The sequence below is a fragment of the Vidua macroura genome, chromosome 1 (genome assembly GCF_024509145.1).
Source record: "Vidua macroura isolate BioBank_ID:100142 chromosome 1, ASM2450914v1, whole genome shotgun sequence".
NCBI lineage: Eukaryota > Metazoa > Chordata > Aves > Passeriformes > Viduidae > Vidua > Vidua macroura.
This window is the reverse complement of record NC_071571.1, coordinates 6,980,750-7,006,481: the sequence shown is the minus strand read 5'-3', so window position 1 is coordinate 7,006,481 and position 25,732 is coordinate 6,980,750.

The following is a 25,732-nucleotide window of genomic DNA, read 5'->3' as shown; positions in this document are numbered from 1 at the left end:
GGTAACAAATTTGCAAATAGTTTCTTTACTAGCTTGGTTTGTAAACATGGAAAAAGCCCACGTGTTCCTGAGGAAAGCTGTCTAGAGACTCCATCCTCTAGCAAAGTCTTCATCTCCCATGTAAGTCTGTGTAGGACAAGCACTTCTGCTGCAACCACAAAACAGACACACTGCTTTTTTATTCCCACTGCTTCCCACTCTGCCAGAATTATAGCACAGGCCAGGATCTCTACTGGGATCTGGGCTGTCTTTTTCATTTAGGGCTACACTGGAGACTGCTAATCTCAATGTTTTGCTACCATAATTAGATTAGCCAGAAGCATGAAATGAAGTTATATTTCTAGCTGACCAAATTAAGCTTGGCAATAAATTCAGTCCTATAACAATCATAGAACCATAGAAGGGCATGAGTTGGAAGGGACCCAAAAGGTCATCTAATTCCAACTCCCCTGCCATGGGCAGGAACACCTTCCACTAGAGCAGGAAGCTCAAAACCCCGTCCAACCTGGCCTTGAACTTTTCTGTGTAAGGGTGTCCACAACTTCTCTGAGCAATCTGTGCCCATGACTCATGACCCTCTGAATAAAGAACTTCTTCCTAGCATCTAATCTAAATCTTTTCTTTTTAGTTTAAAACTATTCCCCTATCACCGTCTGACATGCAGAAAATATCTTGATGTAGTGAAACCCCTTGCCAGGAGATTTGACAGCTCTGTGATACCTTTGTATTCCTATGTTGTGCTGGTCAGTGGATTCTAAAGCTTACATTTAAACCTCCTGCCTTCATAGCTGCAAAATAGATGACAAGAATTCCTGATTCAGTCTTTGAAGCTCTCCAGTGATTGTTTAACTGTTCCTGGCTGATCACCTGCTTTTCTGGTAGGTTATGGTCCGTTGCAATTGGGTGCAATTTGTGGTGCAGTTTTACAAACCCACCTTGGTGAGGAGAGAAATGCACAGACACAATTTGGGAAGGATTTTAAATAAACTGAGAGCAATCAAAAGGGTAGGTCAGACCGCAAAGAAAGAAAGTGGCAGTATAACATATTTGACAAGCAGAAACATCACAGCTAATAAGGTGCAGCAAAGCACGGGAAGTTGTGTTTGATTTTCAGTCATTTATAAGGAGCCCTTCAATTTTCTGTCACCATATTAGCATATTTAAATAGTTCTAATCTGGTTTCATCACTGTGATTAAAATTGCTGACAAGGGTGGATAATAATGATGAACAGAATCAAACAGCAAGGAGTGAGACAGTAAATGGGTTTATAGAGGCATTAGGACCAGCAGCACACCTAATACAAGAACAAAACCAGATCCCAAGAGGAAAACTCAGCTGACAAAATTACAAGAAGTGGCCATGTTTCAAAACTTTCTTTCCTTTTCTCGCTTAAGTTCACTCTTAGAATTAGATCACAGATGAAGTGGGGGTCAAAGGGGGTAGAAGATATATGCATCATTCAAAAGGCACAAGTTAGAAGGTATTAGCTCTCAAGTAATTTGCTCAGAGGCAGCAGCTCTGATATGTCCTGTACTGTCAGATCTGTTGATGGGCAGAATTTGTTGGTACATCGCCGGTCCTGTCAAAAATAACTGAAGAGGATGACAAATGCCCAGAAACATCACAAGCTTGAGAACTCAGGCAACCTTTCTGAAATTATCTTTTGATTTAAGCATTCTGATTTAAGTATTTCTTATCTTAACTTGGAATCTGGGAGAGCATTTTATTTGATAACTGAGAAACACTGCAAGTAAGGAAAAGCATTGATGGCCCTTGAAGAAATTGAAAGACATGGAAAGTACCTCCTTTCTGCGTGCCCCAAAGCAATTCAAGCAAGGACTAAATTCAATCCTTGAGCAAAGCAGTAGCAGCAAAGTCATTTCCACATTAAGAGACAATTGATGCGATTTTGAAGAACATTCACCATGTGGGGGAAGTTCCTCTGTATTCCCCAATGTCTGCAACAGTCTATTTTGAGCTGCTGGGTTTCTGCAATCCACCCTCACTGGAGTTTGAAGATGGAGCAGCTGCTGTTTCTGGAACAGCAGTATGGCTTTCCTGAAGGACTCCTTCCCTTCAGGCACCACAGCCTTGGGCACTGCACACTGAGAATGAGATGACATCTGTTCCAGAGTCTTCTCCACAGGCCCATCTTGAGTTTTTAACCATTTAAGCACCCCAGAACATTTCAGATTCCCCCACACAAAGAGGATTTGCATCTTTAGGCCTCCAAAATAACATTAAAAACCTGCTCTCTTCTAATATCATGCCAATGGATTGACAGTGTGTTGTGGCATATATGGGAATTGAGCTCATGTGCTAAATTTCAGGCTACCATCCAGAAGACCATTCCTTCTCTCCTTTGTAGGGACTACAAGTCTCCAGAGGGCTGACAAAACCTCTTTGCTCCTACCAATGGGGATCACAGGGCAATGTCCCCAAGCTTGGATGCTGCCCCAGGGTTCATTTACTTATCCCAGGGACCATCATTAGGAGCTGGGAGCATATGGACCCCACCCAGCATCTGCTGTAGGATGTGGCCCTGGCTGTTTTTACAGAAGTAGCTTAACTGTAGGAGAGCCTGTGAAAGCTCAGCAGGAGGGTAAAACAAGCAGAGAGAAACCAACTGGCATGTAATCAGAGACAGAAGTAGTACATACAAAATAGATCCCTCTTATTCCTACAGGTCCATCTCCATTTGTATCTTTTACACCTAAGCTTTTTCCATTGAAAATGACAGAAGGCAATATGTCACTGAGAACAGAGATGACAATTGCAAATGGTAGGTGTTTTCACTAGAAATTGCCAACACAAATTTTGATGTCTTTCTCTCATGGAGGCCTTCAGGAAAAAAAAAACGATGCCTTGGAGGTTTTATGAAAAGCTGGAATATTGCAATAAAATATAGTGCAGTACAAGGCTATATAAAATTTATGGGGCACCTTTTATGAGAATATCCCAAGGGGCTTCATATAATAGCTATAAAACCATAAAACACATCAGGGCACAGATATAATTTTTTAAATGGCAGAATATATATTAATGATTTACCATCGTTACTCCTCGTTGGAGGTCTAAGAACACTAATAAAATGGTTCTATCAAAAGTTAATTTAGGTGAAAAATTTTTAATGTCTGAATATGGATCACATTTTAGTAAGTTCAATTGATTGATTAAAACAACACCAAAACAGAAACAAAAATGGTGCGTTTCATTCAGGAAGGGTTTCTGAATTATTAGTCACTGGAACATTTTTTTACTGTTCCCTAAGGTTGCCCAGGTCCACACCTCCCAAACTTGCAAAGGGACAACTGAGAGGAAATTAGCTGAGCAGACTGTTCTGAGACATTCACCCTTGTACCAGCCCACCTGCCAAAATGCTTCTATCAAGGACAGTATGTAAAAAAGAAGGAGGGTCCTGCCAAATAACAGCAAGTAAGGAAAGCAAAGGAATACATCATCAACATCATTAGAAATGCCTTGGCTCCCTTTCATACCTCTCCTCTGGCATTGCTGTAACTGAATTCTGTGTCCCATCACCACCCAGACCACCTTACATATTAAAAGTTGACAAAAGCTGTGCAGTCCAGATCTTTCCCTGGACTCCCAAGAGTTAACAGCTACAGACTGATTTCTGCTCAACCTAAGTTTAATTTCTTTCAAACGAGAACTGGAACCAGATTGAAGTGCAGCTCTGCAAATGAGTTGTTTGAAGAAAGATAAGCCAAGCACGGTGAAATACGCAATTAATACGCTGAATAAGTTATGAACTGACCCCAGGGAATAAAAAGTAAAAGAATGGTGTCTGTTTTTCAGCTCTTTGATAATGGAAAAGAGGTCAAGGCTGGAAAAAAAATCAAAATCGTAGACCAAAGTGGGAACATCAAGTCAGATGGGGCAGTAACAATTAAATGCATTAGGGGTTGTAAAAGCTCAGCAACTGTATTTATCTGCTGCTGTACACTGAAGTTTAACACTAAAGTGACCACCAGCCCACATATGCCAAAGAACATCTGAGGAATCTATACACATGTAGGATCTAGAAATATCAAGAAGTAGCCTGGGCAGTCTGCCAGACTTGTTCTGTTTGGCAATCTGTCTGTGGGAAGTTGGGTTGAAAAAGTAGAGGTCTTGCTTTGTTCTAAATTCCAAGGCCCCTCATCCTACACTGGAAATGAGCTAAAGAACCAGCAAAACAGTGTTTTAGAAACAAAGGCAGCTGTTTAGAGACAAGGAAAGTCTTTTGCCATGAACAAAGACCATATGTATGTGAAGTGCATCTACTGGTATTGAAGACCAACCCAAAACACAAACCCACATCCTTGAATTTGACCTGCTCTTTGACAGTGTATATGGGAAGACTGGGCCACAAAGGCACCTGCAGCAGATCATCTGCTGAAACTGCTGCAAGTTTGGCTGGAGGATGAGTGACAGCATTCCCACCTGGACATCTGCAGTGCACAGGCTGTGGGTGAGCACAGACACAGCACAACAGCCAGGCACACCCACTGGTGCAGGGAAGAATTCTTATAGCCCTAACTCCTGGTACCTGGGAGAGGGAGGCAGAACCATGAGCAGAATGGGGTTTTATCCCCAAGAGAGTAATTCACAGTGATCCTCTGACTCTGCTCATGCACTTCTAACCACCTCTGCACAGCCTTCTGAAGAGGACAAACAGACACACACACACACTTACATCCTCTGTCTGCAGCATCCATGGAGTGAAAACATTCCATGTTTGTCCTCTTGTCTGTAAACCACCGTAACAGTGAAGTGAGCATCTGGATTCCTGACCTTTCCCTCCAAAGACTCTGGAAGAAAGCACCAGATGAAGCCTGGTGTGCTTCAAAGGCAGATCAGGGATAGTTCCACAGCAAAGCAGGCAAACAATCCAGAGAGGCATCCCCTGAACCATCTTAGTTTCTGTCCTTGTCTCTGAATGAAGCTGAAGGACCTCACATCCTCCACATAAGTTTAAAAAAAGTTTATGATCCCCAAAACTTTGCTAACAGGAAGGCAAGTCCAATCCCCAAGGACACTGAAGTCCCTGTATGGAGGGATTGGGACCCCCTACAAGGGCTGAGTGCTCTGTACTGGCAAAGGGCATACATTGGTCAAGCCAGCAGAAGCAAACCTAGCCTGTAATAGGGCTTGTCAGGCAGGATATCACCCAACAGGCTTAATAGCTCTGACTGATCTGAAAAGCTGTAAATTAACAAAATCTGTATGTTTTACAAAATTGAGTAAGTAATCAAAGCCCTGCGGTACTGAAATGATAAGCCCAAAGATACAGCATAGGAGAAAGCTCCTTATTGCTTAATCCTCAGCTCTCGAGCAAGCCAAGCATAAAATCCTTTAATCAAATCTAATAACCTGGGATAATCTTCAAAATAATGTCTGCAAGGAATAACATATTCCTGCATTCATTAAAACCTGAGATTTTTTAAAAAATGGATTTTCATTAGCACCAGTGCTAAAGGTATTCTCACATGTTGCATTATGCATAACTTCCCACAAGTTAAAAAAAAAAAAAGAATATTTAAAACTTCATTGATTACACATTCTGACAGTATAAAAACCAGATCCCTCAACACAGTACAGCTATTTCTTATGCACAGGAACAAACGACATGTAAGTGCAACCATATCAAACACCAAAACATGATGCTCTCTGTCCTGAAAAAATTGTCCTAGATATCAGAATTATTTATGGTTCATGAGAACATATTTATTAAGAAGAAAAGTCTTACTCTTGTCCTTGGTTCTGCGGTGTTTTTTAAGCTGCCAAACAGTTTGTGGGGGCTTTGGGTTCGTATGTATCAATCAACCCACAGCATCATTTCTAGGAAATTCTGTCTACAACTATTTTCTAAAACTGTGAGTACACATGCCTGAAACAAATTGTCTTATGGAAGGTTTAAATGCCATTAAACACAACAAACTCTGTCTTAATACAAAACATCTCAGAGTCTAACAAGAGTCATTTATGCCTCCTCTGCAACTGTTAGATGACAAATGATAGACAAGTCCTAAGTCCTTGCCAATTTCTCTCTTCAGCAATTACATTTTGCCTTTCTACAACATTCTTGCAGATTTATTCCATTCTGAAGCATGACAAACAATGAAAACAAAAAAAAAGATATTTAAAAGCTGGCAAAATTATTTCATTTCATAATGTGAACAGATTTGCCTGTATTACAAACAAGTGATCACAAAGATGTTTATTTTTCTGCTCACTCATCAATTGTGAAGTGATAATGTGGTATTTACACATCACACAGAAACAAACAGTTTTCAATCAGAGGCTTTTATATTAATTTCACTCTCTCTCTGTGAAAGTGAAAGATCAGCTGTGCCATGGGATAATATCCCTCTTTTGGTGACTAGAGGTGTGAAAGTAAAGATGGAGCAACAACAAATGATTACTGCCAGCAATATTCCTGCTCATCCTCATGTCATTCTGCTCACAAGCCAGTGTGGCATCAGTAGGGAGAAGGGCCACTGTCTCCAAATAGTAATACAAATAAAATTTCATGCATTCACACAGCAGAAAATCAGGCTGGAAGAAATCCAGTCCAATCCATGGCATCACCTGGTTGACTCATCTCCCTGCCCAAGGCATTCCTGACATTCCTGATCAATATTTGTCAATGAAGTCAGCCCCAAAGACAGTGTCTCTGCAGCCCAAATTGAAACTTCCTTGTTGAAGGTCAAGCCTTCTCCTTTTCCATTTTAAAAATGCATTTAGAGAAGATACTCGCCTTTTTTCTTTAACTAGAGAAAATAGGGGAAAATAAGTAAAAAGTAATATGAAAATTAAATAAAGACAGTATGTTCTTATCAGCATTCTTTTTTTAGCTTGAACAAGCCAAATTCTTTCAATATTCTCTTGTAGGTCGTGTTTCAAACTGTTTTAGCTAGAGAATAGATCATCTCTGTCTTGAAGGACAGCACTAAAAATGGCACAATTCTCTGTCTAAGGCCATCCTTTTGCTACACAGAAGTAATTACATCACAGGGCAGCCTGTGCTCCTGTTCACACATTCCCTGTGACACTAAGTACTTTCCAAAGCTTGCCATCATTCATCTCTGTCTATTTTGCAGTTCTCTATAGCCTCTTCACCCATCTCAGACTGTCCAGAGAGTTTTCTTCTCATTCTATACTCATCTACTTGATTATTCCTATATAAGTGTAATCATTCACTATTAAATAATGTTCTCATTTTTCAGATCATACCTCCATTCTGTCAAAATCATTTTGAATTATGGTCTGTGTTACTCTGATGGGGATTCTCATCTCAGGATCCTCTCCATTGTACAGGTCATTAAAAAAAACACTGGTTACAACCAAACCCTGAGGAAACCTTGAAGGACTTCACTGACTATATCCTTCATTTCAAGGTGAAATGCTTCTGTGTTATGTTTTTCTGAGAGAACTAATCAGCCTACTGTCATTTCCTCTATGCCACACTTCCCTAGTGTCCATCCACATTCTACACCCACTGGGCACCTCACTTATCTCCAGGCATTCCCATGGGAAAAAAAGGTTGCTAAGGGCTGCTAAAATTCCCTTTGACAGAAAAACTTTCCATGATCAGCTTGAGAACTCCCTCTGCTGTTTTGCTCTCCTGCTCTGGCTGTCATTTCACCCCTTTGTGTTACAGGTATTAATAGTGCTGTCTACCTGCTGGCAAGTGAAGATCAGCACAGAATAAAGCATTCATCAGTTTAGGCTTCTCCAAGTCTTCTGTCTATTGAGTGTCAACGTTTGGACTTCTCCTAAGTAATGTGTCTTGCTATTTCATCTCACTTCATGTCTTAACCTTTTTTATTAGGTCACTGAGAGCTCTCACAATGCCTTTATTCTCCTTCTTAGTAACCTGACCTAGTTTCTACTTTCTGTATCCTTTTCTCCTGTGTTTGAAGTCAATGAAAGGCTCATAATTTAGCCAAGTTGATCTCTTACTGACTTCTCATCTCTCCTTCACAAGGAGAGAGCCTTATTAATATTCTTCTTTAAGGGACTGCCAGCTTTCTTAAATTCCCTTTTCCATCAGTCTTGCCTCCCAGGCAACACCTACCAATTTTGTGAGTATTTAAACCTTCCTGCTTGAAATCCATTGTTTCTGTTTTGTTGCTTATGTTCCTTCAAGTCCCGTGAATCATAAATATATCATTTCATGACCATTCTCAACTAAGATGATCTTTGTCTAAATATTGTCAAACTGTTCTTTTCATTGGTCAACATTTAATCAAAGTTCACCTTATTCTTCTTATCTTAATTAACTTTACCAAAGTCCATGAGAAACACATTCAAAGCACTTGCTGAACAGGCTCTCTCTGAAATATATTTTATTTGCAACAGATATGTGGGTAACTAAGAACCTGCATTAAGATTTACAGCTCCTTCTGCTTGTTCATCATCCTTCTTGCATTACAGTGAGTGCTCTCCACTCCTATGACTTTGTGAAGAACAACCCAGCCTGGTTTTTATGTCCACTTAAGTCACCATCTTTTATGCTACTTCTGGACTGATTAGTTCTGAGTCAAAGACCTTCAATGGTCTCCATTTTTGCTCATCCCCTTATCAAACATCATTCTTAGGTGAAGAAAACCAAGATCTCTGGGTATGTAGCCATGCATTTACTTCCAAGATGTGGGTTGTTACTCCCTGTACTGATCTCAGAGTGAAAGGGCTGAAAATAGCACCAGCTGTGCCCTTGTTTCTCTCACCCTTGCCCCTTCTCAGCCCCTTATGACCCCTTTGACCTGCAGTACTGAAATGTTCACTGAAGAGAATAAGACCCCACAAAGACAGGAAACCAGTGAAACAGAAAGCTGCGTGTACATGTCTGACCATAGCAGATCAATCTACTCAACAGTGCAGTGAAAGGAGTTTTTAGGAGCTGGGCAGAGACCGGGTGATGCAGCAGTTGCACCATGAAAAGGCAGAAGTCAGAGAAGAGGGAAAAAGACATTCACAGAGAAAATGATGCTCAAAGAATCACTTGCTTTGGAGATTTTCAAACTGGACAGAACAAGGCCCAGGTCCCTGAAGACTCAAAGTCTGTTCTACTGAAGTCTGGGGCTGTGATCCTGCTTTTTGGCCTCCTTTCATAATCCTGACTTTTACCTCCATGCAGTCAGTGTCATCAAGGTTTCTGCCAAACTTCACACGGCCCAGCACTGCAAGCATGAGGTTCAGCAGTGTCTGCCCACTCATCAGCTTCTCAATCACCTGTGTCAAGAAGCTCTGCTCAGTGCTGTCATCAGAAACTTGCTGCATTGCCTGTCCTGCTGGGCCTTTCCAGCACAAATCATGGTGCCTTCAGTTCACCATGAGGTTCAGGGCTCATGAACATGAGGTTTGTGCCTGTTGTTTCAAGATAGCCTCATATACTCTTTTTTTTCCTTCATCCTAAATGCTATGTATTTTGTGAACATTAATACAAAAACTCAGCAAACATGGAAATGCATTTACAAATTCGCAGCAAGTCTAGAGCACTGTCCATTACTTATTAAAAAAACTGCAACGAGGAAGAGACAAAATGAAGAGGCAAATTTAAGGACTCTTTCCTCTGAAGATGGGGTCATAAAAGGCTTTTTTTATTAAAAACCAGACAGGTTATAACTATTAAAAAGCAAGTCTGTGAACTCTAGGGGTGGATTTCCCACCAGTGTAGTCAAGATATATACAGACGTGCATATATCAAACAGTAAAAGAAATAACTACACAGAATCTTAGAGAAAGGCCAAGAAGACATATTGATAATAATCTGTAAGCAAAATTGGGAAGCAACTGCAGCAGAAATGAATTTTGCAAATGGTGGAAAGCAGGAAGCAATGCCACAACACAGCAATCAGCATGACTACAGGAAACAAAAATAATGCAGAAAAAATAAGTTCAGGCAACTCCACAGACAATGGGGGAGAAAGCTGTGCTGATGTGTAAAACTTAAATTCCAGTGTACCAATAAGTCAGTGAGATGGATGTTTCAAACACAGGAAATAATTTTTAATCATTGTTCTTAAGAGATCTTGTTCCTTAAATAGCATTCTAGTAACACACACAACACAGAAAAGATAGACACAGAGGAGCAAGTGTAGCTAAAATAATTACCAAATTAACACGTGGGAACCACTAAATTTCACCAAAAGAGTATCCTATACAGGATTATGCATGGATAATGTACAGGATGCAATGAATGGATCTGATTTCTCCTTGGTTACCAATAAAGCAAAGAAAAATGTAATGTTACATCAGAATTACAAAATTCTTTTTCATACTTCCTAGAGAACCTACAGAACCTTCTTCAAGCAGGAGTTTTTGAAGGCAGGCTGGAGAACAGTGACATGTGGATAGCCCAGATAAGCTGCATAACACCATCAGAGGGAGGGAGGCCTTCTGGTACATTTCCCCTGCATTTTCTATTGCAGTAGAAGCCATGGTCTTCACCTTGGAAGAAAATGGGCCATTCTCTTGGATTGCACAATATTTGGTTCTGAGATTAAACAGAAGTGTCAAATTTCTGAGAAATTTCTTTCATGAGATGTTGAGCATTCTCCTTCCTCATGAGAATTCCTGGGATGTAGCAAAGGATGCAGAATGATACTTTTGTACCTTCTGTGCCATGACAGAGGAAACTGGTAAAGTAGGGTGCTAAATTTATGAGCAGAGCTGAAACCCTTACATCTGCTTCCACCTCACTACAGTAAAGTAGAATTTAAATATTATACAGGAATATGTATAAAAATTTCACTGGACAGCAAGCCAGACAATTAATCTGAAAATGTGAAAGGGCATGCTGATGGCCTGGGGATATGAGCTGCAGCAAACACTGACTGAAGCAAAAGGTCTTAAACCATAAGAGACCAGACTTTAGTCTCAAGAAAGATCCATATTATTTTAAAGTGCAAAAAAGCCTTGCCCCATCACTTCATTTTCAAGTAACACTGCATGTGCCAAGACTCCAGTATAAAATAGTTCAAAAATCAGAAGAAAAATGTTAGCCCTCTGCAAAGCCCACAGAACCTGCCATGAGGGGCTACAGCACAAGAGGAGCCCAAAAGACAAAAACCTTTTGGCATCAGCAGAAAACACCAACTTTTGACCTGTTGAAATAAATCAAAGTCTCTTTACAGAAGCAGCAGGGAGGGCTGGGAGCAGAACTGCTGCAGAATCACAGAGCAGGCTGTTTATTAGCCTCTTACACACCCACAGGTTTGGGAGCTACTTGAAGATGTGTACACAAAGTGAAATAGATGGTGCACTTGCTGTATTGACCCAAGCAAGTATCTATGAATAACATTTTCAAGCTTCCCCTGGAGCTGCAGTATCAAAGCAGAAACTAATCAATGAGCACTGGCTGTAAGACCCAAAAGAGAAACTAACAGATACCACCAAAGAGGATTTTGCAAATGTGGAAGTACTTAATCACAACTAAGGTTCAGCTTGGGTCCCATTAGTAATACCACAAACACTTTCAAGAGCAGCTAATGATCTGAAACCAGCAGTAAACCTGCATGCAAACATGATAAAAAGCTTTGCATTGAATCTGCAAGTCTGCAGATGAGCTAGAAACAGATCACTGAAGAAGAAACATTGCAAATAGGAGAGAATCAGTCTGTGTGCATGTTTTTAATATCAAAATTCTAACACTGTAGTCTGGGATGCTTCTCAGGGCTGAACAAGCCAACTTCTACACCAGTGGAAAGGAAAATGTCAGAATGAATACCAGAATCACAAAATCCCAATAAAATGAGATAGTTCTCATTTTACCACAGATAAATAGAGGCATTAAAGAAATACCAAAGTACCAAAAGAACAGAGATGTTTAGAACAAAAAAAAAAAAAAAAAAGAAAGAAAATTGTTTCCACAGTTTAAAATAGCAAGAATTTGGTAAAATAGACAGTCCTAAGCCAAGCTATTATGTTACAGAAAGAATCATGTCAATCACAGTCACTAAGGAGAGGAGATGAGGACAAGACTTTTAAAGGAATCAAGCTTTTGAGAGAAGCCTTTTGACAGAAGGAAGTGGAAGGGGCAGGCACCTGATAATCCATGTACTGGCAGCTCAGCTGAGTGCTGCCCCAGAGGGCTGCAAAACAGTGGCTTGGAAAGATTGTGCCCCCTCCTAAGACACTGAAAATTTGCCTGAAAGCAAACTAAAGGGCTATATCAGTTACTGGATTTATCAGGGCTTACTAATTTAATGATAGTTTATTTAGAAAGTATAGAAACGGATTAAAATAGAGTGAATAGAGATTTCCAGGAACTGAAGCCTCCTTTTGACATGATTTCTGTATTATATATTGTGTTTTCTGCAAGATGTCATGTTCAAGTAAAGCAAACCCACACTGAGTCTGGTTAGAAGAAGGTATTTGTGAAGATGTATTTCATGTCCTGCATGGGTAGATTCAGATTAGATACAAGGAGGAAATATTTTGAATTTGATTTCTTACAATAATATTCAGTGAAACACAGGAACAGGCTGTCCAGAGACGTGGTGAATGATCCCTGGAAACATTTGAGGCCAGGTTGAAAGGGGCTCTGAGCAATCTAATGTAGTTCAAGGTGTCCCTGTTCATTTCAGAGGAATTGGACCACATGACCTTTAGAGATTTCTTCCAACCCAAACCATTCTGTGGGCTGGAATCCTTAAAAAAAGCCCTTCCTTTAAATAAAACTGTCTTTGATGGTCAAGAGGTACAGCTAAGAAGCATTTGTTTTCTGTCACTTTGAATATCACACAAGAACCCTGCATGCTAAACAGAATTCAAAAATCATGAGAAAGGATTATTAAACTCCTATTTCATAGCCAGCTTCTGTTCTGGCTGCACACTGCTCCTGAAGTCCAATTCACTCTCCTTAGCACTCTGTAAGAGGAACGAGTTAAGTTTACATCATTCCTTATTACCACTGTAATCACAGTCTTGAGACAAGATTCATATTAGCCATTTTCTGCTCTTGTTGCATCATTTGTCAAGAAAATGAGGAATAAGAATTTCAGCACCTAATATGCTCTGTGAGTTACAGGACTGTGCCAGGATTATACCCAGCTTTTCTGATAGTTGGTAGTTCTCTGTCCTACCTTTCTCTGCATGCATCTGCTTGAGAGCTGACTTTTAGCCAACCATCACTTCACTTTTCTAGGGAGAGCCTTCACTTCTGCATCTGCCCAAGCTCTGGGACCTAGTAAACAACCAAAAGAGGGTAGTAAATCTATTAACTGATCAATAGCCCAGCTATAAGTCTGGGATCACCTCAATCCATTTTGGGAAGCTTGCTTCCAGCTCCCAGGTGTGAGCCTTAGCATGCACATGGTCCATTTTCAGTTGTACAAGGAGACAGGGATGTCAGGGCACAAGGTTTTGTATGTGTGTGAATCAGGTGGGTGATGGGTATAAACCACAGGAATGTGTAAATTGAAATAGGTATGGCCATTGATCCTCCACGTAGAAATACACGAGGTATTTGGTGTTTGTTTTGCTATTTGGTATTTTCTTTCATTGCCTTTGTGTTTACTGAAAAATCTCCTCCCACATCCCTTTGCTGAGGGCAAAGCCAAGGGCAGTGAAGCACTACTTGTGGTAGAAGATCAAAGTAGAGACTACACAAGCCTGTACCAAAATATATGAAAGAAGGAAGGATGGACCCAAGAGTGATGGCTGATGCATTAAGGACCTGTTCTCTGTGTCTTTGAAAGGTCATGGTGGCTGGGGAGGTTTGTGATGATTTGAGCAAGACAAGCATCAGATGTATCTTCAAGGATGGCAAGAGGGAGCTGGAGCAGGGACTTAACAGACTGGAGAAATGAGCTGGCAGAAATTACCCAGAGTTCAGGAAATTTCCCGCACATGGAGAGGAATCATCTGGACACTGGCACAGGCTAAAGGCCAAGCAGCTGGAAAGCAGCTCCACAGGTCGGGATCCACGGGTGCTGATAGGCAAATTGAGGATAAAGTGAGCAGTGCACCACTGCAGCAAATATAAACAACCAATTACTGGGCAAAAGTATAGAGAACTAGTCAGGAGAAGTGATTTTTCATTATTGTTTGGCACTTGCAAGACAGCATATGGACTACTGTGTCTCAGTTGGGCTCCTGCGTACGGGAGGGACAGACATACGAGAGAGAGTACAGCAGATGTTCCAGAGCCTGGAGCACATGAAGTACCATAAGAGGCTGAAAAAGCTGATTTGGTTCTGCCTGGAAAAGAAAGAGGGTCCAAAGGAGGATCTTATTGCTGTCTTTAACTACTTAGCGGGTGGTATAGACAGAAGACACACAAAATGTTCAGGGAGGTGAAGCGCAACAGGGCAAGGGGTAGGAGGTCCTAGCTACAAGAAAAAAATCCCATTAAATATAAGTAAACATCAACATCCTGAGGGTAGTCAAGCCTGAAATCAGTGTCTGCAAAAACATTTACAACCCAATTGGAAAAGACCCTGAGCAATATCACCCAACACTGAAGTCAGCCCTGCTTAGACCAGAGAGTCTTCAGCCTAATTAATTCTCAGTTTGTGATAGAAGAGCAAGTTCAACATCAGCACTTTTCTTCACTGCCTTTGTCTCCAGCCTTACAAGGTTGTGTTGTTGTCTCAAACACTCTTAAACACACCCTCCTCAGGGATCCTTCTTCCACGTCTCTAAATCTTTTGAAGTATTCTAATGCTGCCAGTAATTACTGTCTACCTTTGTATTATGGATGGAAAGTGGCATGTTGTTGAATATGAAAAGTAAAGTCGCTCACAATGTACATTCTAACAACAGGGAACTTAGGAGTGGAATTAATGACTGATGAAACCACAATGAATTGAGGAAAGGGTAATGAGCTCCCTGTGGCCTCCACTGTGCTGCCCATGTTCCATTATCTGCTAAAATCTCTCTTCAAAAATCTAGATTCCAACAATATGTGAACTGAAACTAATGAAAACATCATCTTAATTAACACAATATGATAAAACAGTTGGAAAGCACCTCTGAATAGCAACAAACAGCAGTCCTAGATGAAAACAGACATATGCAGACATAGATGTTGAAGAGAATTCTTTTCTGTAATTAATTTCTTGCATGGGAGTTGATTCTAGGAAAGTATTTACATCTCTTCCTTACAGATATATTTTAATATTTCAAATTAGATGTTCCAAAATATTCACAGCAAAACTTTCATATCAAGAAAGATAATAGGCAGATGAAGTTTTCAGGTTTCACCATAAACTTGCAACCTAGATTCAATAGAAACTGTACAAAGCTTTTGAATGTGTTTGTACAATTTTATGGCTTTCAGTCAAATTCTCAAGTTCCTGCAAGTTCCTTCCAACAGCTGTCTCCCACACAGACAATATCAGAGGGGAATGAAAAACAGGAAAGCTTCTCTTCTGCTCCAAGACTCTTGCATACTAACTTGATTTAGGAATGGTATCACAGGGAATTTGTATAACGAGACATTGCCATCCTGTTTCATAGTTACAATTTTAGAAAAGCAGGATGTCTCTAGAGCTCTGCTGGACTGTACAATTGGGTTTTAGCCATTGTCAGGGTCCTCAGTGGACAGATATTTACAGAAGAGGAGAGAAGGTTAAATGTTATCAGTGTCTTGGAGTTCTTGGAGTGTTTGCTGAGGAAAATAAATGTACATTCTTCCCCTCCCTATTTTGCTGCTGTATGTTGGACCAATTTAGATTATTGCCTAGTTCCTAAGGCAGAAATTCTATTGCACAAGAAATTCTAGTGCACAAGTTAGTCTATCTCTGGATACATATATAAGGAGTTTTTAAGTGATTTTTTTTTTCCAAGTGATATGTTTTGGAAAAACAGTTTGTATTGGGTGGAAGCTGACAGGAGGGGATAGGTTGTGTTTGTGGCACCTCTGCACTTCTGACTTCAGGTTTCAAAGTGGTTCAGAGCACAGGCAGGACCAGCAACAATTTGCTGAAACCTGTCCCTACCAAAGCACCCTCACATTGCTCCTTCAGCAGTGGAACCACTGTCCCAGGTCACAGCGCTGGCAGGGACACAGACTCCCAGGATGCAGATGTTTCTTCTCCTTCATACCCTTCCTGAGCTCTGTTGGGAAAGACAGAGACTGCATCAGGGTGATCTGTGCAGAAATCACTGTCCAGCCAAGTATTTGCCACCCTGACCATTCCCTTCAAAGCCTGCTGCAGTCACCTCTGCCCAGGATCTCCTCCTGCAAAAGAAATCAAATTTAATGACACTGATGTTGCCCATCACAACAAATTGCAAGGCCCACAGCAATGTTTTCCTTGTTGCCAGGCAAGGTCACTCTTGGTATTCCTTCCCTTCCTTGAGAGCTCTATGTTGTATTTGCACATGGTCACTGGGCAGCCACTGTGAGGTGGATTAGGAGGAGTAGAAAAACAAAACAGCACAAACAACAAGGAGAAGTGATAAAATAGCTGGCATATCCCCAGCTCATATTCCCCTCACATTTACAACAAATCCCAGGCTTGTTTCGCTTTCATTGGGCTGCAGAAATCACAAGAGGCCAAAACTTGTTTTTCTGATCCAAAGCCAGTGTTGCTGTCTGGATGGTGAAGGCTCAACAGGAACATAGGGCACAGGCAGCCTCCCTAAGCTGGAGTTCCATAGCAGCAAAACAAGGGAAAGGAAAAGGTGTGGAGAAAATAGAAATGAAAACTGTCTGTGTGCTGTCTCCCTGTCATTGTCCTGGGGACTGGGAATTCTGCATGGAGTATCCTCCTTCCACTTCTGGATATGTGCTTCAAAAGGCTCCAGTGCCAGTCAAACCACAGAAGTGCTCTGCAGGGTCAAAATAGCCAGAATGCCCTTTTGCAGCAGCTTTTCTCATAGCCCACAGCACCTAACTGGGGATTTGCACAGCTCAGGGGCAGTGCTGGCTCAGCCACACACCCAGCTTGCTCTGTCAGCACATGGAAAGCACAGAATGAAAAAACATTGATTCATTGGAAAAGACCTCTAAGATACTGAGTCCAAAATGACCCCAACACCACTGTGCTCACCACGGGTTCATGGTGGGTCCATGCAGGGGTGGGGTTGGTGACAGCCAATCTATTGCACCAGTCCATACATTGCACCAGGTAATATATCTCAGGTCAAAAGCAGGATATTTTCACACTAACATGGGTCCATTACTTTCAGATGAGGATCAAGATCAAAACAAGCTGATAACCATCTACAAAAGACTAGACAGATCTGTATTCTGCCCCCTTTTTCAAAGGTTAGAGCCCTATTTCATCCAGCTCCATGGAGCAAACATTTCCAGGGTCCAACTCACCTGATCTATTGACCAAAAGGAGCATGGGTTGTCCAGGTTTGGCTGCAAATGGCTCAATTACAGACATCCAGAGATAAATACCTTAATGACTGCACAGTAAACTGAAGCTGGGGAGAATTATACCAACCCTGTGTTAAGTTGTTCTGACACCAAATATATAAGGCAGACCCTCCTCACCCTCCTCTGGGGCTGTCTGAAGCTGCACTGCAGAGCATCACTACCCCCATTAATTAAAGTCCAGGCTCTTTGACATGGTCTCATGACAAAAAGCATTTCTAGAGTCCATTTGGAGTGCAATGAGTACAACAAAGATCTCAATTAAAATGAAAGATTATAATCCTTTTTTTCCCCACTGTTCTTTGTTTCCCCTCAGCCAAACACTTGCAGATTTATAGTGAACAAGTGCAATAGGAGTTCTAGGTGGTAGGCTTTTGTACTAAGGGGATGTAGGTTTTCTAAGAAAAAAAAAAAAAGAGAAATATTTGTCATGTACTACAGCCACTGTTGTATGCATCAGCACATGAAATATGACCCAAATTCCATCTTCAAAGCTATCACAAGAAATATTGTTTGTACTGAGGGTTCATAAAACGATCTGGCAAGTTATTACATTTATAGTCCACTTTTTTCTTTTTCTTTTCTTAAGATTTATCTTCAATTTTTAATCAAAAATCTAGGGTCAGAAAAATCACATTTGAGCTTAAAAAAATAATCTCTTTCCTTCATTTCCTCTCAATTTGATAAGTTAGTCTTAGTACTCAACTTAGAGATGCTTTCTGTAGAAATGCATAGTTACTATATAGCCACAATGTCTTAAAGCAAAGAACTGATATTTTATGAGTCATTATTGTGAAAGAGTTTAGAGTAGACTTTAGTATTCCTATTTCCCAGCTGTATTGCTGCAATCTAGCTGCCTTCATGAAACATCAGCAAATCCCTTATCATCCTTAGTACTCGTTGGTCTTTTCTTTCGGGTTTCAGATTAATGTGCTAACAACAAGAAAAAAAAATTTAAAATGAGAAAATACGTTTGCTTATTGCCCAGAGAGAGAAAAAAACTTGATAGCTCCCTGAACTCTGTTACTGAGATCCTTTCCTTGGAGTGTGTTGGGCTAGAGTGCTTTGAGAAAAAGGAAAACTAAAAAAAAAATTAATTCTGCTGCCTGATAATACCAGAATAAGGAACACACAATGAAATAATGAGGAATAATGAGTAGTTGTCTGCTGACTTCTGAATCTGAGACTGCTCCTTCACTGACTTTTAGGACATGGCTGGGGTACAACAGAGTGGAAAGCAAATCCTTTTGGGAGGTTTTTCTATCTCTAAACATGAACTGCTCACTCTGAAAGTTAATTTCTGTGACATTTTCAGATAAACAAACAAGAGGAGAGGATGAAAAGGAAAATGCTATAGTTTACCTTAAAGTACCAGTGAAACTTAAGAAGCAAAGCATTGAATTATTAAGCCCAAAAAAATAAATATACATCTCTCTATAACTCAGGTTAACAACATCTAGGATGGCTGTAGAACTGTGAATTCTAAAAATAGAAATATCCCATGGGAATATACAACTGCTGGCTTATGAGACCATGGAGACTTTATGTCTGGAGATCAGTCCCTTACATTTCTATCATCATTCTCAGAGTACAGAGGTCAAGCAAGGGTTCACAAAGGATAAGGAAAAAATGATTCAAACTCTGTAAAATCAACTTTTCACCAAGAGTTTTAAAAACGCTCAGTTCGGCTTAAGTGATGAATTAGTCTATAAATACCTACTCTAAAAAAGAGATTTTTCTAACTTAACAGGATCTTTAGGTCAACAGACAAAGGCATAACAAGGTCCAATGTCAAAGTGAAACAAAATCCAGCAGGAAATGAAAGCAAATTTTTAGGCGAGAACAATAAATTACTATAGGATGCTTACAAAAGGCTTTGGCCACCCCTTTTAATTAAAAAAATGTCCTAAAATTCAATGTCTGCAAAAAATAGCATTAATTCAGGGAGACTTAATGCAACACAGGTTTGCCCAGATCCCAACATACATTTACAGGCACTCTTTTTCTTTGTGTTTCTGCAGAGGAAAATAATGCTGTGTTCAGAAAGCACCTCAGAAATTGGTTTCCAAGTGGTTCCTCACAGCAGCCCCCATGGCATTAACCATCAGCTGGGATTTCAGCACTGGAAGGTTTGCTTCAAAGCCCATTCAAGCCCAACAAACAGGAATGGGAAAAATTTAACTTTGCACCATCACCTGGGTTCATCAGAGAGTGTAAAAATATTTCCACAGTCATTATTCTTAGATGGACAGACATGAATATTTTATTTCCTACCTACACACAAGAGCAACCCTCTCCTTCCCCCTCTCTGCCAGTACCCAAACTCTGCCAAACCCCTTTTGTGATTTCCCCATTCAGAGCAAGTTCCTAAATGAAAGTGAGAAGGCCCCTCTGTGCTGTCCACTAACTGTGAAAGCAGATGTGAACTCTACCCACAAAGCAGAATCTCTTTCAAATCAAGTGTACAAGTGCCTTCTGGCTGCTTAAAAATCTGGATTTCTCTCCAATAATTTCCAAAATTACATTCCTGCTTTTTTACATCATTTGTAAACAAATTTGCCATGCTTTCTAATTCTGTAAGGAAGAATTCTATAGGAATCACAAAATAATTCTCTGTGGAAAGGGTAGGTATATTTTAATTTTGCTACAAAGTTTTATTTCCCATTTTTTGCTTAGAATGAAACTTAATGTCTTAACATGTTACATGTAAAACAAGAATAAGCCTTGCTCTCTGCACCCTCTGACACATCAAGGTGGTTTCAAATGTATGCCCATCAGAAAGTTCTCTCAAGAGTTACTGACTCTTTACACAAAAAGACAAGCAGAGATTTTTGTAGACAATCCTTAATCCACTCCCATTAAGAAACAGCCATCAATTTTCAAAAGACTTGAACTATGAGTCCTGCTCCAACCATTTCTGTAAGGTTGATTTGAGACAAAAAGGGGTTGGGCGATCCCACTGCCTTTGTGCATCAGAACCACTCAGCCAGATTCAGTGAAAATTTGAAGAGGAACTGAAGGCATGGATGCATTTAGACCCTGAAAGCTTTGTGAAAAGAGGTTCCAACGCAGAGGAAAGAAATTAGATCAGCACTACCTTAATTATTGAATCAGACATCAGAGAATCCCCCCAAGTGCAGAGTGCTACAAATGCTGTTAGAAATTCAGGAAAAGTTTCAGTCAGAGCCTGCACGTAATTTGCTGGAAGATAATCCAACCACACAATATAAAGCCACAGGAAACCAAGATTTCAGTTTCCTCAGTCACAGAATACACTGCTGTATTTTTAGACCTGCTTGGATCACACCTCTGCCACTCTTCTCAAGGCTTAGCACTAGTGAATTAACTCACACCAACCCATAAGCCAATTTTACTAATATTTAGGGTTTGCAGGTTAGAGCACAAGAAGGGTATTCACCAGCAATATCTTCAAGTGTAATGAATTGTAATATTCAAAGAAAGCAGCTGAGACTCATCCAGAAGCTCCTGCTGTCAACACAAGAGACATCAACCAATCTTAAAAGGTTTGGTTAAATCCTAAGGGCTTTTTATTAGAGCCTTAGAAAACATATGAGATTTTAAGAAGGATAAGGATTTTAAGAAGGATTAGCACACAAGATAATGATTCAAAAAGTGTGAAGTACTGCACAAAAGGCAGAAGGATGCCAGAAGCAAGAGAAAGATAAAAACAGAAAGTTGTGAGATGGGAGGAGATGTTGGCAGGCTCAGAACAATGTGCAGTCTCACAATAACAGGCAAATTATTAAAAAAAAAAAAAAACCTACTACAAACACATCAAACAGAGAAAAGGAGGACAGAAAAACTGGTAAAGACTGTCACCTGTCTAAGAAATAGTGCAAAACCATCAGCAAATTCTGCTTGATCTAGCAAACATGCAAGCAGTTCTCTGGTAAAGGTGTAGCAAATTGTTTGAAGCTGCTCTGCTTAAGGCCATTTTCACCATCATATTTATGTATAGCTTGTAACGCTATTTCACAAGTCAAGTTTCATTTTTCATCTCCTCCAAGACATCAATTGCCTATTGATTTCTTCATTTCAGAATCCATTGGCCTCAATTTGAGCACAAAGGGGATTAAGATGGCCATCGATTCAGCAACAGTGGATTAAAGTCAGTGTTGACACCCTCACAGCTACTCAGTGAGGAGACAGGGCCACCAAAACACCAAACTTGCACTGAGGGAAACATACAGAGTTGCAGACAGACAAAATGACAGCCAGAGCAAACAGTCAAAATGCCAGCTGCAGTGGAAAATAATTGTTTCTGTGGAATCAAAAGGTTCAGTTGGTACATTCCAATTTTCTCAAAAACCACAAAATTTCCCCTTTCCCCAGCTACAAGTAATCCAAATTAAAGTAAGAAAAGATAAACACTATTAACTCATTTTCTCCTAATTACATATCTTGGTGTGTACTTAGCTTTTCAGTCAGACTCTTCTTCCACTTCTTTAAATAAAGTGCCAGTCACAATTTTCTTCAGCCATTTACACAACTTCATTAGGCAAGATGCTGTTCTTTACCCTGGTATATTTGGAAGCAATTTAGCAAAGCCAAGCCCTTAATTTATTAAGAGAAATCATTTTGGATCCATGCATGCAGCTGAAATTGAGGCTTTCCCCACTGATTCTTAACAGATGTTGTGCATATGTTTCTTTAAACCTTTAAGGCTTCAGAGTCAGATGCAAACTTTATTTAGCTCTGCTTTATACATTTTGACAGAAACTCACTCATTCTTGCTATCACTCCTTCTTGCTGTCTCACAAGATCTGAGTTTTATACACTCATTAATCAAAGTGTGACAAGAGCTTAAAGCAGGCTAGGCATGTTAAATGTGCAAGGGAAGCAAAGGCGTGAGCACATGAACTGAGCAGAGTTTGAGCAGGAGATGTGACACTGGCCATTGGCTCAGTGGGGTTTAACAGGCACCAGCAGAGGCTGCACACACTCACAGGACAGTCTTGTGCTTGCCTGAAACAAGGTTTGTTTGTTATATGTTCCTTGTAAAATATGTTCCTTTTTAGTTGACTGAAGTTGTCATGATACAACACTCACAGACAAAACCCTTCATACCTAAGGGGTTGAACTGCATTGACAAGAGCTCAATTCCTTCCATCTCATTCAGCAAATGAGGATTGGGTTAAGACTAGGCTAAACCCAGGATTCACACAGACCTCAGGATCAGCTGTGGAGTGCCCCACCTTTGTTTCTGTTGGTGTTAATATAGAAATACATTAAATGTTATTATGAACTAAAGCATTCTGCAGTCAGACCATATTCCAAAGAGAGTTCCTACCTAGGAACACCTGCATTAGTATTTATTGTTCTATTAGGAGATAATGAGACATTTAATTCAAAATCCTCTCATTGATCTGAATGTCACATGTAATTTAAACTTGACTCAGAATAAAAGTGCAGTATTGAATGTATTTAATACATTATCCATTACATCACAATATTCTATGATCTATGGCTGATCTTTCATTGTTATTATCAGTGTCATGGAAAGCATCCACTACAGTAATATTTAAGCTTAAACTATAAAGGAATAGAAAGTTCATTATTTCTGTCCTAAATTTTCTGTTCTCCATCTCAAGGTAAAAGAACAATCTTCTCTCAATGATAAGAACTAAACAGAAACCCTAAGGAGATTGGAAGAAAGCCTTTATGACAACTCATCTGAAAATTATTTAAATACTTTTGCAGATATTTACTCTTGCCAAATTAAAGAGGCTTTCCTCACACACATCTGAATTACAGTGGGGAAAAGCTGCTATCAGAAGTACAAAGAGATAAAGATTGTTGTACCTGCTAGGACCCCATGCTAAAAAAAATATACTTGCAGTAGCCACCAAATACATTGGTCAGGGTGAAAAAATGCTACAAAGAGAAATTTTAATTATTTGCTTTAGTCCCATTTAGCTCAGCAGGAATCACCCAGGGAATACACTGTATGAAGTGCATTGTATTTTTACTCAGTGAGGATGGTCTGCTAAACCCCAGCTAAGTGCCTGCCATCATATAAGGATTTCTCATTAGGTGCCTGGAGAAGAGTACTTCTTTGGCCAAAAACTAAAATCAATGTCTCAGTTGGTGCTTTCAAATCACCCTCTCTGCTCTCATCCACATCATCCCTCTGCCAGCACTGGGAAAACAGCAAAGGGGCAGAGCAGGGCTGTGTTCTGGACAATTCAGCCTTCCCTCTGTGAGAATCAATAGCACAACACCCACTGACTTCAGTGTGACCTGTGGAAGAATAAAACTCCAAAGTCTGGAAGTTTGCTCTGTACTCCAGAAATGCTCAAAACACACACATACACACATTCAAAATTAAAAAAAAAAAAAAATAAATAAAAAGCAGAATTTTTTTCATGACATTGATGCCTATCATGCCAATAGATTTACAATCTGTAAATGTGTAAATAGTGTGTAAATTTATATACCCCATGTTGCAACAGCAGGTAATTAGAAGAAAAAAGGGGGAAGATCTTTTTCTAAAAAAATTGTCCAATTCTATAGAATTGGATAATTCCTCATTGAATTGATAGCATAAACTAAAAAATAAGACTTTAGGTTCCCACTTAAGTCTTCTGAAAATTTGCTTTGCTCCCAGTAAATACTCCTGAATTCAGTAAGGAAATGCCATGCAACAAAAAGAAAACTCTGGTGGTCACCAATGAATCCACTTCAGAAAGCATAGTTGTTGCTATGACTTTACACGTTCAGGCCAACTCTGAGAATGCTCTTTGAATTTTTCTATGGGCACAAATATGATTTAGGTAAGATATCCCTCCCTGAAGTATAGCTCAGAAGCAGTATGGTGATTACCTTTAATCTTGCAATAAATTTAGTTTTGCTCTTAAAACGTAGTGCTTATTACTCAAAAGGAGAGGTTGAACACATACAAAGAAAAAAAATTTATAATATATTCATTTTTTGCAAGTGGCATAACACACTTGCTAAAAGTGATAAAAGACTATCACTAAAAGACCCACTGATAAAAGACTATCAGACATATGGTAAGGCACTTGTAAGACACTTGATAAATACTTTAAACACTTCCTCCCTCTTGTGTTACCTTATTCATTGAAATAATGAGCTCTTCAGCATCAGCCTTTTGATTGGCAATACCTGTGCATCACTCTTGAGTTTTATCTTCTTTTTTTGGCAGGGTTGGGATTAAATGTGTGAGACAGTATTTCTTGTTTGGACTCAGATGTTTGTTGGTTCTTATTTATGTTACAGTCTCACAAACCATGAGTTCTACAGCACTTCACTAACAAACTAAAAATGGAGCTGTGTCTGTTTTTCTACAAGGCTTTTAAAGGATAAACTAATTAAGAAATGACAAATTGTTTTTACTTTTAACCCAATAACTAACTTGTGGCCTGCAATGTGGACTTTTTTATCTAATTACACAAAACCACCCAAATCCACGAAGGAGAAGGAGGAGGAGGAGAAGGAGAAGAAGGAGGAGAGGAGGATAAGGAGAAGAAGAAGGAGAAGAAGAAGAGCCAGCCTCCACTCTAAAACCTCCATTTTGCTTTGTAAATATTACTATATACGAAAACCTTAAACTCTAAGTTTTCCACCTGTGATATTACACACTTCTATTCAAACTACACACATAATTCCAGTTTTATCATTCAATTTTGGAAGTCTTCTCTACAGCCTCAGGTCAAATGCAGTGTTCTCCTGGGGGTCAGTGCCTGTCAGCACAGAAAGTCTAAAATTCTCAGTAACCAGGGTTCCAACACATCACTGCACCCCCAGGTGCTTTGTCAGTGTACCTGCATCCACTGATTTGTCCCAAATGGAGAGTGATGCATTTCACAGTCTCCAAGGCAGCTTTGCAGCTGGCTACCTTGACCTACCCAAGCAATTTCCACTGGCATCCACAGTGCAGGTGTGATGCCCAGCACTGTGTTGCCCACGCAGGAACAGCCTGGGTCTGCACACCCCACAGGCAGGAACGGGGTGATCAGGGTCACATTCACCCCGTTTGGCACAGGAGGGTTGGTAAAGGCAGTCACTGACACTGGCATTGCAAAAGGTTTTAGTTTACCAGCTCATCCTCACCAGCAAAATCTAAGGTCACATTTATCAAAGTCCCCTGAAAAGCCAAGCAGGAAAAATTGAGTTTTCTGTGCAACTGTTTCAAAAAAAAAAAAAAAAAAAAAAAAAAAGAGTGAATTCTTTAACATCAATAAATCCTGTCCAAGTCTCTTCCTCTTTTTTCTACACGAGGCAGTGATTACCATGACTGAGTACAAGGCAGAGCGCCCGAGGCTGCCTGGTTCTCCAGCACTGATTGACTGTCCTGTATCCAGATGTTAACAGCACATGGAGAAAACCACTGCAGCACGAATCCTCAGGCC